Genomic DNA, 13,674 nt, shown 5'->3' with positions numbered 1-13,674 from the left:
GAGAAAGAAACTGTAGCAAATGCAAGCCATGTATCCGAAGAAAAACGAGGATTGCCTGAAGCCCGACATATCTGATCGTGCATAATAGTAATACAAGCAGTAGGCAAAGATGAACAGCCTAGTTGATCCACCACAAAGAAAAGACCTGCATCACTAGTCATCATTAGAAGACTATGTGCAATTAAACTAAACAAGCAGTAGTAAAAACATCTCTTATAGGGATACGCTGTAATACCTTCACCACCATTGATGGTCTTTAGTGGCAAGCTGGAAGTTCATCAATGCAACGGTGATAAAAGCTGTTACAATTAAGAGGATGATGAAGACTATAAACAAGATGCTGTTGATAGTATAGATCCTATGGCCCCATAAACTGGCAAATATGTAGTAAAGTTCAATGTAAATGGCGCTGAAAGGCAAGAATCCAGCCATCGCCTTCTGAGGCAAAGTTCCACAGTACCAAGGCAAAGTTGGGATCTCTTGTAAGTGTTATGCCCTAGGTCCAATTAATCTTGGACATAAATACTTTTGATATATAATTAATGCAATTTAATAACAGATCTATTATTTAATTAATAGACAAATTAAATTAAATAATAGAGTCCGTAAATTTAAATTTTCGTAATTTGTTAATCACAAAGAGTTGTAATTGTGAGATACAAATTACATATGATTGAATCTTAAATCGTCTGTGGTCGTAAGTAATGACGAGATACGGATATCGTTATTACGGATAGATCATCACGTGTGGTATTTCTTACTTGTGAAGTAAGTAGCTGATCTCACAAGTTAAAATGTAGTGACGCTTAAATTAACACGTGGATGTTTTGTTATAGAACAAAACATTGGAGACCCCTCGAGAGATTTCATATGGATACCTATTTGAGTGTCAGTGGTTAATCTCTAACGTTCGGTAGTGGGATTGGTCCTTTTGACTTGATGTCGTCATAGTACCTTATATGATGACGGTCATGTTTCGACGGTGTTGGATGTTGCTCTGCCAAGAGCAGCTAATATGGCATCGTTCGGGTATGTCAAGAATCATATGAAGGTTGTGAATGACCAATAAAGGATTCGTCACTCTTAGATAGTAAAAGATTATGATCTGCGTTTCATTCAATTAAGTTGATAACAAAATTCTTGGCCAAGGTGTACTCATAAGTCGAAAAGGAGTTTTCGACTTATATTGACTTAATAGTGGAGTGAAAGATATTATCGATAATCGAGATTGACATACTTCCATATCTCGTAATTAATCGGATCATATTGACGAAGGGATTATAATTTCATGGTAAACGAACGAGTTTTGTTTTATCATACCACGTGACATTTCTCATCACATGTATTGCTTTCTCATCACATGTATTGCTCTGACACATTGCTAGATGTCAATCTGGGACGACGAGTGTGATTAGTGATAAATTAAAAGGGTGTTTTAATTTATCAGTTTTGATTAGATCAAAATAATATTTTACGTCGTTAGGCATCGTGATCGGGAACCTGATGGGTCGCACACAAAAAAGAGAATTGGGAGATTGTGATTTGTCAATTAATTAATTTAACAAGTGTTAGATAAATTAATTAATTGGGTTGTTTATTTATAGGCCTAAATTGATTAATTGGATTAATTAATTCACGAACCGGATTTAATTAAATGAATTAATTAAATGTTGGACCGGGTCAGGCTAAGCCCCTTCGGGCTTATATAAATATGATTAAGGTTTTCAAAACTGTAGTGATTATTCATTATTCTTGCTAACACAAGAAAAATCTTAATAGTACAATCTTGCTCTCTGTGTGGATTACCTTTTGAGACTGAACAATTGGACAGTTGTAGGAAAGAGATCCAAGTTGCTGGAACAAAAATAAAGCAAAGGAGTTTACAGATCGTAAAAGGTATCACTTTTATCACAATTTTTATCTAAACACAAAGACGATTCTTGGTGGGAATCGAAAATTGTTTTAATTTTTCACTGCGCATGTTAAATAGATTCCCAACATCTCTCTGGGGTATCTTGTAATATTGTACAGGGGACTGCTTCACAAGCCAGGCAGGACTCACGGGGTCAGGCTCCACAATTTTTTTCATTTTATTTTATACATGGCGGGTCCCGCCTCTGCACAATGAAGAATTTGTGAGGTCCCTATAAGGACTGCACCTATACATGCAGTCTTATTCATAAAACATACCAAATTAACTATTCCAAGACAATCACTCTGTAAAGTTAAATTTTACATACTTGCAGTTAACATCATTGTGTATTAACAGATGTTTTAACTCCTTAAGCAAGCGTAAATCGTGTTAAAAAAAGACAAGAAAGCAATGAAATATTTTTACTTCATATTCATTTCTCGTCTAATTCAAATCTGACATTAATATATGGAGACGATCAGAATGGGTTTCAAGATTTCTTTGTCCAATTTTTTGTATGATTGATAAGAATGGGAAAATATCTCTATCTAAGCATGCCCTGCATTGTCCCATTTCGTCAAGGAATCGAGGCGGGATGAGAGATATTGACGTAGCGGAAGCTTATAGAAAAGATGAATAAATCTCACAAAGATTAAAACTCACGGAAAATTTTTATTTATGTCAATCAATACGGTCTCAAAGAACTTACAATGCCTTATATAGCGAAAACCCTAGGAAATTTCGGAAAAAAATAAAAATAATAAAAAAAGATTTTTTTTCCAAACATGGAAAAAAATCAAGATAATGACTAAAATTGAAAGTCTTAATTTCTAGGATTATCCTCCGGTAAATGAAATTCAAATCCGTATTTATTTGATTGAGATATAAGCAAAACAACAATTACCAAAAAATTGAAAAATGCATAGACGCCTAAACGAAAGAATTTGCCCGAAAGCTCTTGAGTCTTGTTTATTGGACTGTTTCCAATCAAATTTGACTAAAATTTCATCAAAAAAGAATAACCCCAAAATTCCTCCAAAAAGCGGGAAGTTGCATATTTCTACTTGTGCCAGTTCCTTTTTTCTATAAAGTCTAATTTCTTCTGCACCACATTAGATATGGTCCTCGCCTTCATTCTTGCCTTTTATATTATTTTATATTTTTAATTTAAATTTCTTTTAAAATAAAAAAAAATGAATAATTAGTGCAGAAAAATGGAAATATTTTAATCATTGCCTCATCCCATCTCTCCTTTTGACGGGTCGCCCTATTGCCATCCTAACGATTGAGGCTATATGAAAGATGAGATTGCAATGGTTATGAAACTTCAGTGACTTATTTTAAACAACATATATCAAGGGTGAACATGAAATTTGGCTTCGAGTGTAAGAATGAAACGTCTGTTTTACCAACTAATTGTCAACTATAGGGATTAGAGGGTTAAGAGGTAGTTTTCTCGCACGCGGTTTGTAGTGCGTCGGTTACACTTGACAGTGGACTTTTTAACGGATTAGACGGGGGATTGCGACTACGTACCTAGCTGATGCCATAATATGGCACTTTACTCTTTAATTATTCCTTCTTCTTTTTAATAAAATTTCAAACAAAAGATAATTAATCACTTTTAAAACAAATAATAAATATATCGTATATCATGAAATAGAGCTATTGTGTGAAATTTACGACCCATGGATCATTGAGATTTTCTTTAAATAAAAATCTTGACAAAGGAATAATTTTACTCAAATTTAAACATGTGCGAATTGAATTAGCCTACATCGATAAATAGAATCTTAATGATCCATATCTAGCAAGCCGAAAAATTTGGATATCATGTTCATAAGAAACCTTGTTTCAATTGTACAGTTAAGATCAAGATCAAATGGTTCAACAACGAATCTTGTCCATTCAAATAGCAACTTTTGTTTTTCAATATCCTTTTCCTATGTATGACTGAACTTTTCTATACTTAGTATAAAATATGTGCACGTGACCATGCCAACAAGAAAGTCTCGCTTTTAGCTTGTCTGCCACAGCATTGATGAACTCTTTTGTGTTTAGATACCGATTTCTTTTAACCCTACACCATCATCGAAAAATATACAATATGTGTTAAAAATGATAGAATATTATATGTTTGGTGATATTTTTAAATGTTTATAAGTTTTGAGCCCTATGAAATGTGTAAATAACAAATGAGTAATAAATTGTGAGTCATATGGAATATATAAATAAAAAGTATGTTTGTCCAACTTAAGTTATAATTTAAGCTTTGCATAATATGCACATTTTTCTACCTCCATTTCGTAGACACAAGAAGAAGTAACTATTGACTGCGAAAAACTTGAAGGTCACTCACTTAGATCCATGGATGATGAGAGCAAGATATGACACGACCCGTCCCGAATTACCGTAGTGGACTCGAAACGTGAGGTGCGCCGATGATAGATGTTGACTAGATATCAAATCTATCATCAAGACTGACCATGAGTTATTTCAAAAAATGCAACAAAATCAAATGTTTATGTAAAACATAATGTGATGAGCCCAAATTATTTACTTTGTGCTTCATCAAAATGAGTTATAACACTCAACATGTCGTGTGGCTCTCATTCTGAAATCATTAGGCTCTTTTAGCTAAAAAGAATCAATTTCCACCTGTAGGAAAATTACGGGAAAATATATGAGTTGATAGCTCAGTGAGTGGAGAAATTCGAAAATAATTATACTTTTTCATTTTTACATTTTTATCGAAAATCGAGTTCATATCATTGATAACTCGCAAGATAACATCATATAATTATAGTCAAAACGTGAGACATTCATATAGCGTGGTAAAATATCATCTCAAGTCATGATATAAACATAAGTTGGTAATCATGCTATAATCTCATCACATCAAATGTATTGAAAAATTCACCAAAAATGTATCCTCTAACTAAAATCTGTAATCCGCCCCTCGGATTAAAAACTTTCGCTATGGGCCTTTGGCCCCTACGTGAACGAAAGTCGTTCTCAAAGACCTCTCATAATCAATTCTAGAACACGATCAAGGCCCCTCAGTGAACTATATGTACACGGTCGAGACTCTTTCATCCTCGGTCCAAGACCCCTTAGTGTAGTATAGAACACAGCCAATGCTCCTCAACGAACTAGAAGAAATATATAATTATGGGTACTTTTCTGGTCGATCTCAAAATCATATCTCATATTCCAATTCACAATGTAACGTATACAATCTTTGAAATCTCACATGTATCATAATAAAAGATATTTTCATAATAACCATGTAATTTGAACACATAATTGCATATAATTGCACATACTTTAACAATAAACTTAATTTATAAATATTTTAAAAATATTTATATTTTTTCACTCACAGTACAATGTTCGCAAAATCAACCCGATTGGTAAGCTGTTCTGATGTCAGTATCGTCGCCTGAAATATGATATAATTTTTAAATAAATAATTAATTATTTTAAATAATTTCAATAATTAAATAGGCGATACTCAAACTTAATCATTTCACGTTTAGACGATTTCTAAAATCTCTTGAATCACTAAAAGTAGTTTTTCTTTCATTTTACTCAATTTCATAGTTTATTATATGTAACCCCTTTAATAAAATTGAATTTAATCTAATAATCTAACAACTATAAAATCAAACATGACTTGACAATAAGTAACTTTTTACTTACTTTTCAAAATTGAGGAATTCAAGTCTAATAATGTAGACCACTTATTTTCTAATAACATAGGCGAACTTTCATATTTTTTTCCTTCCTCTTCTCCTTTTTCTTCTTTTTTCCCTTTTTTTTTTTTTCCTCTTCCTCTTCCCCTTTTTTTTTTTTTTTTTTTGCTTCTTTTTCCTTTCTTTTCCCTCTCTTTTTCTCTTTCTCGTTTCTTCTCTGTTTGTATAAATGTTGTGTGTAAATGGATTGATATGAAAATGAAATGGATTTGGATTATTATAATCAAACGCCGCCTGACTTTGTCCACTTTGTTTTGGTTTCATTTTTTTTTTCTTTTAAACTTGATATATTTGACTTTAATTTTAGATTTTGACTTTTCTTTCTATCTTTTTTTTAAAGGTATTACAAAACTCACTCCCTTAAAAGAATTTCGTCCTCGAAATTCGATTAACTAGAGGTCCAACACTTAAGGATATAGAACTCACATTTAATTTCCGCTATTCATAATGTCTCTTTTATTGAATGATTTCACCAACAAACATTTAGTACCAAAACTTAATATTTCCCATCATAGTTTTAATAACTTCCTAAGAGCTAATATATGGTATTCTCATTTTTTTTTTCATAACAACGGTTACGTACTAAAATCGAATATCATTCTTTCACCAATTTCATCACAATAAATATGTCCTTAGAATATTTCAATATCATATATAACCTCAATTATCGTCATTTGTGTCTAGTTTTTTTTTTATATGTCAATTCCATGAAAAATAAATAATTATCTCAGTCTCCCTTAATTAACCAATCATAGTTAATAGCCTCTCTTTTACACTTGTCTTCATAATATCTGACATTCTATCAAAAGAAAATGTATAATGTAATTTAATTATATAACTTCTTACAACTAAGCAAAGATAGATACTCCAATTCCACCATGTACTTAACAATATTGTCTATATATAATTTTATAAATTTATCCTATGAACTGACTATATTTTTTAAAAAGAATCTTGTAACCTTTATTAATCTATTTACAATGATTTAAATACTATTTTGTTTTCATTCCGTGTATTTGGAATTCCCAAACAAAAAAATGTTTGAGGGTAACTACCTCTATTCTAAATTGACAATATCTCCAAAAATTCAATTGTTCATGATTTTCTAAAATTCTAATTATCCCCAACAAAACAATTGAGATAGCTCAATATGATGTTCTTTTCCTTTAATTCTATAATGCCTACTAAAAATATATACACAATTTCCATTTCCACCATTTCGAATAAAATCTACTTAAAGTCTGATGATTGATAACTATTGATATTTCTAGCAATGTGATGACAAAATCCCAATATAACCAACTTCAAATCATGTTTTAATCATGCATCTTCAACAATCTACAGTATTATCCATAATTTATGAGTTTACTTCAGAATACTTTCTAAACCTTAACATAAATCATTATCGTGAATCAATCACTTATCATCTTTAGATATAAGAGCAAATGTTTTCTCAAAATTTCGTGATAGCAAAACTTTTGACATTTCTATATTCATACAAATTTTGTTTTTTCTTTCCATAAAGAGACAATAATAACATTTAATCCATGAAAATTTATTTTCTTATTCCATAAATAGGTCGTTGATCTATCATTAATGCATTATCCTTCTTTTTTATGTCACATAAAGACATTTACTGAAGATAATGTAACCTAGAGATATCAGTCCACAATGTATAAAATTTACACCTGATGATCATCTTAGACTTTAAACTATCCAACATATCGTCCATTTATTCCATAGCAAATACATCTCGATAAAAGTGGAATACTTTATTCATAACATCCTAAAATAAAATTGAGAATAATCTAAAAATTACATCACCAAAATTTCAATAATTTCACCTTAACTTCAAAAGTTAACTCAACGCTTCCAAATTGTATGGAATATAGCACAATAATCCAACAAATGCCTTAACAAAATTAATTAACTTAATAACCAAATCAATCATTACATTATTTTGCTATAGGACAATCATTACGTTCATTTACATACTCACCATATTATGTTGTAATCATATAATCTCATCACATACTTATGGCTATACCATATGCCTTCTAACTTCTAATTATATCGATTTTCCTTAAGATCACAAAATAATAACCTTCATATTTATCATGTGAACCTTTCACACATTAATATACCATCAAGATTTCATATGTTAATTTTCCAATCTCAATAAATTCCAACTTTATCATTCTCTACTCCTTTTTGTTTTTCACATAAACATACCTAAATACACATATCCATTTAATTCTAGTTCTTGAACAATAAATTATTCCAAAATAAGTAATCATGATGAAGTATATCACTTTTTCTTCTTCTTCTTCTTCTTCTTCTTTTTTTTTCACATCCCTTATATTCAACAGCTCATAAATAATCGAAATGATTGAAATCACCCAAGATAATTAAATTTCCTCACTGATTGTTACCATACCATTCTCTTTTATTTATCGTGCCAACTATATCAAATAATTCAACATATAAATTAATAATTAAGTGGTTATACCATCTATCACTTTGAATGCCTATACATAAACAACCTGTAAAATCATTAAAATATGGTCAACTCTTAATAGGTTAAATACACCACAATTTCAATCCAACAACTAATAACACTTTCCACCCATCGGATCATTGCAACTATTATATTTACACACTAGTTTTTCTGGATCTGTTAAAAATATCTTCTTATCATTTTGGTTCCATACATTCGACCTTGAGAGCCTGTGATTTCTGCCACCACAACATGTGACCATAAGCACTGAATATGCAAAATATGTCAATGCATGAACTAACAAGACTTTCAAAACTTTATAAACCATGCTCTAATACCACTTTGACACGACCCATCCTGAATCACTCTAATGAACCCAAAATGCGTGCGCCGTTGATAGATGCTGACTAGATGTCAAATCTATCATTAAGGCTGACTATGAGTTATTTCAAAAAATGTAACAAATTCAAGTGCTTATGTAAAACATAATCCAATGGGCCCAAATTATTTACTTTGTGTTTCATCAAAATGAGTTATAACACTCAACATGTCATGTGGCTCTCATTCTGAAATCATTAGGCTCTTCCAGCTAAAAAGAATCAATTTCTACCTGAAGGAAAATTACGGGAAAATATATAAGTTGATAGCTCGGTGAGTGGAGAAGTTCGAAAATAATTATACTTTTTTATTTTTACATTTTTATCGAAAATTGAGTTCATATCATTGATAACTCGCAAGATAACATCATATAATTATAGTCAAAACGTGAGACATTCATATAGCGTGGTAAAATATCATCTCAAGTCATGATATAAACATAAACTGGTAATCATGCTATAATCTCATCACATCAAATGTACTGAAAAATCCATCAAAAATGTACCCTCTGACTAAAATCTGTAATCCGCCCCTCGGGCTAAAAACTTTCGCCACGAGCCTTTCACTCCTCCGTGAACAAAAGTCGGTCTCAAAAACTTCTCATAATCAATTCTAGAACACGGCCAAGGCCCCTCAGTGAACTATATGTACACGGTTGAGACCCTTTCATCCCCGGTCCAAGACCCCTCAGTGTAGTATAGAACAAGGTCAAGACCCCTCGGTGAACTAGAAGAAATATATAACCACGGATACTTTTCTGGTCGATCTCAAAATCATATCTCATATTCCAATTCACAATGTAACGTATACAATTTTTGAAATCCCACATGTATCATAACAAAAGATATTTCCATAATAACCGTGTAACTCGAACACATAATTGCATATAATTGCACATATTTTAACAATAAACTTAATTTATAAATACTTTAAAAATATTTATATTTTTCCACTCACAATACAATGTTCACAAAATCAGCCCGATTGGTAAGTTGTTCTGATGTCAGTATCGTCGCCTAAAATACGATATAATTTTTAAATAATTAATTAATTATTTTAAATAATTTCAATAATTAAATAGGCGATACCCAAACTTAATCATTTAACGTTTAAACGAATTCTAAAGTCTCTTTAATCACTAAAAGTAATTTTTCTTTCATTTTACTCAATTTCATAGATTATTATACGTAACTCCTTTAATAAAATTGAATTTAATCTAATAATCTAACAACGATAAGATCAAACATAACTTCACAATAAGTAACTTTTTACTTATCTTTCAAAATTGAGGAATTCAAGTCTAATAATGTAGACCAATTATTTTCTAACAACATAGGTGAACTTTCCTTTTTTTTTTCTTCCTCTTCCTCTTCTCCTTTTTTTTTTTTTTTTTTTTTTGCTTCTTTTTCCTTTCTTTTCCCTCTCTTTTTCTCTTTCTCGTTTCTTCTCTGTTTGTATAAATGTTGTGTGTAAATGGATTGTATATAAATGGATTGATATGAAAATGAAATGGATTTAGATTATTATAATCAAACACTGCCTGACTTTGTACACTTTGGTTTTAGTTTCATTTTTCTTTTTACTTTACTTTAAGCTTGATATATTTGACTTCAATTTTAAATTACTATTATTATTATTATTATTATTTTTTTTTTAAGGTATTACAAGATACTTGGTCATTTTTCCAGATTCAACAGTAGCAATACAAGCTGCCTCTAATTGTTCAGTGAACTACAAGAGTTTTACATTGCCGTCCAACTTTGCCCTGGAAAATTCATCGACTTGTTATTTCTTTAGTTGTTAAATTTCTTTTCAATCGAAGCAGGTAATTACCTGTGGGCTAGACCCCGAGTCCAAGCGAAGATCAATGCAATGCTATTTGTTCTCGTTTCACCTCCTTTTTGGTTATCCCTATATTGTTTGTCGTGTGATAGTTCCATGGGCTGCTTCGGCCTGAATGGTCTTTCCGTCATGGCACACCTGAAGCCAACCAAAAAAATTATAAGTGCATGTTTTTAATGCAATATTAGATCATACTAAACAATATTACATGATAATCGTACACACGAGACTGAAACGAAATGTACCAAGACTGAAGTCATCAGCCCAAGTGATCCAAAACCCAAAAAAGTGCGGTGGGAAATTTGAGGGTGTAAGAACTTGAGGCAAAAATGTGAAGACTATGCTATTCAAATTCAGAATTGTCCATAGCCCATAATATAATTACTTGCATAACCGATACCTTGAGCTAAGAAATCACTTCGCACGTCCCCATCATAGTTCTCGCAAGACCATACGTAACCTCCTTCACTCTTCAGAGCATATGCAACCATATCATCAATGAGTTGGTGTTCATACCTGGTCACTGCTTATACGATTGCAATAATCATTTATATTTGACATAACTTGCAAAACCGGATTGTTTGACAAAACAAATGGAGCGACTCATCATATTCCTGCCTTTTCAAACTTTGATTTCCATTTGGATTCATAAACTTTTTGAAATATGTCCACGGTTCTATCCACCAATAAATTTCAGCCGTATGATATTTCGAAAATAAATCACTAAACGAGCATATGGTGTACCTTCCATCATATTTATTGAGAATGATATTCTTTGTGCTAAGATAGGGTGGCCACTTGTTCTGATGCAGTGTTCATTGAGGTCTCGGCAAGAGCACGAATGGACAGTATGGAATGAAATAAATCAGTTCCCAGTCATTCAATAATCTGATATCAAAACTCTAATAAAATTAGAAATGAGACCTCATCAGTGTTGTACATGGACAAAGCGACAAAACATCAGCACCCGTAAATTTGAAGACCTTTACTTTTGTCTTTTTCTTTTTGTCATCTGCTTCTGCATACAACTCTAAAGAAATCGGTGATTAAGTGGGGAAATCAAATACACTGATCCAACTGATAATTACTCAAAGAGTATATAGACGAGGCAAAACAACAATGTAAATCCTGCGAGATATTCAGGGTCTGAGTAATAAAAAGGTGAATGATATGTAAGAATACCAAACACAATTTTGAGTTTTCCAGGTCGTTTGATAAATGTATCAGTTGCAAGATATTGATCATCAAAAGCATGCCTTCCAATGCAAATTGGCATTGTCCATCCTAAAGTCAGAAACAAATTGTTGACACATAAAAATTCAGCCCAAATCGAACAGCCCAGAGAATAAAGCCCAATTGGAGGATCCCCAAATCAGATAGCTCAAAGAACGAAATCCAATTGAACGAATCAAGGTGAATGCCCAAATAAGGGGCCCAATAGTGCGGTAACGCCATCGTCCAAGTTTGTAAGTCGCTCAGAGTCTGAACGAATAGAGTGGCATACGGTCGTCCAAAGTCTCGCCCAAATCTTCAAGTCGCCCAAGGTATCAACAAGCATAACGCATTATGATGCAGTTATTGAGGCAGTTGTTAAAGTAACTTTATCACGTTCCACGACTCAAGGGATTCAATCGAAAGCGGTTGAACGATGCAAGATAATGGCAGCAGTTAAAAGGACAGTTGCATGACAAAATGGCCACTACAAAGAAAGTGGGTAGTTATAGGGCGATCAAGCAGTTTTTTAGAGCAGTTAATCACAAAGGGATCGCCTATGAAGTATAAAAGGGAGAAAGAACTTAGAAGTAAAAGGGGACGGAATCCAAAACTCTCGAACAGAGAATATGTAATTTTCATTCCTTTAGCTTTTAGACTTAAACATTTCCTTTTCTGTAACTCGTGTGCTTGTGCCCCTTGGAGGCACGTTGTTTTCCGTTTCCAATTGTAAAGTTCATCGCCAATAAAAAGAACACCCCTTTTTGGGACTTTGTCTCAAGAGGTTTCGTCCCTTACACAATCGTCTGATCCTCTTTAATTGTTAGCGAATTAACCCGCGCGAAACAATTTGGCACGCCCGGTGGGACAGTGGTGTTAGGTGTTGAAAGTGTAAAAGGAGAAACAGCATGCCTCAGAGATCCGACAAGGAAAGAGCAAGTCAGGGAGGAATCCAGTCTGTAATCGAGCGATATGAGGAGCAACATGCCTCTCCACGAACAGATGGACAAAATCAGAGCAGTAACAGTCGTTACGAACCAATGACGGAGCTGAGTCCTCGAACCATGCGTGCATTGCTTGGAGAACTCACGCAAGACGTCGTTGAGCAAGTAAAAACTCACGCAAGACGTCGTTGAACAGGTAAATCTTCGAAGTATTCATAATATGGAAAGATTTACACAAAGTGGTAATGCACACTATGACAATATGGCCAAACAACTAAAGACATTGAACGAAACAATGAATAAGTTAGTAGGCCAAATATGTCAGCCGGCTATACCTCTTACAAGTCACTTTCAAACTAGGACGATCGTAGGACATAATCCTTCGGTCCCAAATCCAAGTCAAGGGGTAGAACCACTTGCTGGCCCCTCTACTTCAAACCAAGGAGGTGCTACAATACCAAATCATAGTAGTAGTGGTATGCCTAACTTGGGGGGTAATCCAAACGTGAGAGATAATGTCCTAAACAATGGACAGAATATTCCACGTGGTAACGAGGGAGTAGATGTTCAGGCTAATGGTAATGGCTCTAATCATGGTAATTTTGTTGCCAATCAAGGACCAAACATCAGACCTCATGCAAATCAACCGGTTAATCAGCCTGTAGGAATTTCATATGATCCCAATGTCATATTGAGAAATCAGATTATGGAAATCGTGCAGGATCAGATGGCCTTTGGGGTGCTTCCTGTCATTAGACCGACTTACAAAAAGCCATATCCTGATTGGGTTGACCAAGCATATCCATGGCCTAGAGGGTACAAAGTGCCAGAATTCTCACTGTTTACTGGTTTAGGAGAGGTGTCTACCCTGGAACACATAGGGCGATTCACGTTCCAAAGTGGTGATGTAACCGATTACCACAAAATGAGACTTTTCCCTAGTTCGTTAACAGGAGTAGCTTTCTCCTGGTTCATTAACTTGCCAGCGAACTCTGTTCAAACATGGCAACAACTGGAACAGTTGTTTCATGCTCAGTTTTACAAAACTGAATCCGAAGTCACTTTGGCTGATTTGGCGAATCTACGTCAAATGCCAAATGAATGGGCAGAAAGTTTTCTCCAAAGGTTCAAAAC

The 13,674-nt window shown here is 33.2% G+C and overlaps 1 pseudogene; it reads right to left on the bottom strand.

The window, feature by feature from the left end:
- Window positions 1-237: 237 nt before the first annotated feature.
- LOC111369019 overlaps window positions 238-13,674 on the bottom strand; it is a 39,068-nt pseudogene continuing 25,631 nt past the window's right edge.

Source organism: Olea europaea, chromosome 20 (genome assembly GCF_002742605.1).
Source record: "Olea europaea var. sylvestris chromosome 20, O_europaea_v1, whole genome shotgun sequence".
NCBI lineage: Eukaryota > Viridiplantae > Streptophyta > Magnoliopsida > Lamiales > Oleaceae > Olea > Olea europaea.
The sequence above is the reverse complement of the archived record's forward strand: the minus strand, read 5'-3'. Positions and strand labels throughout refer to the sequence as shown.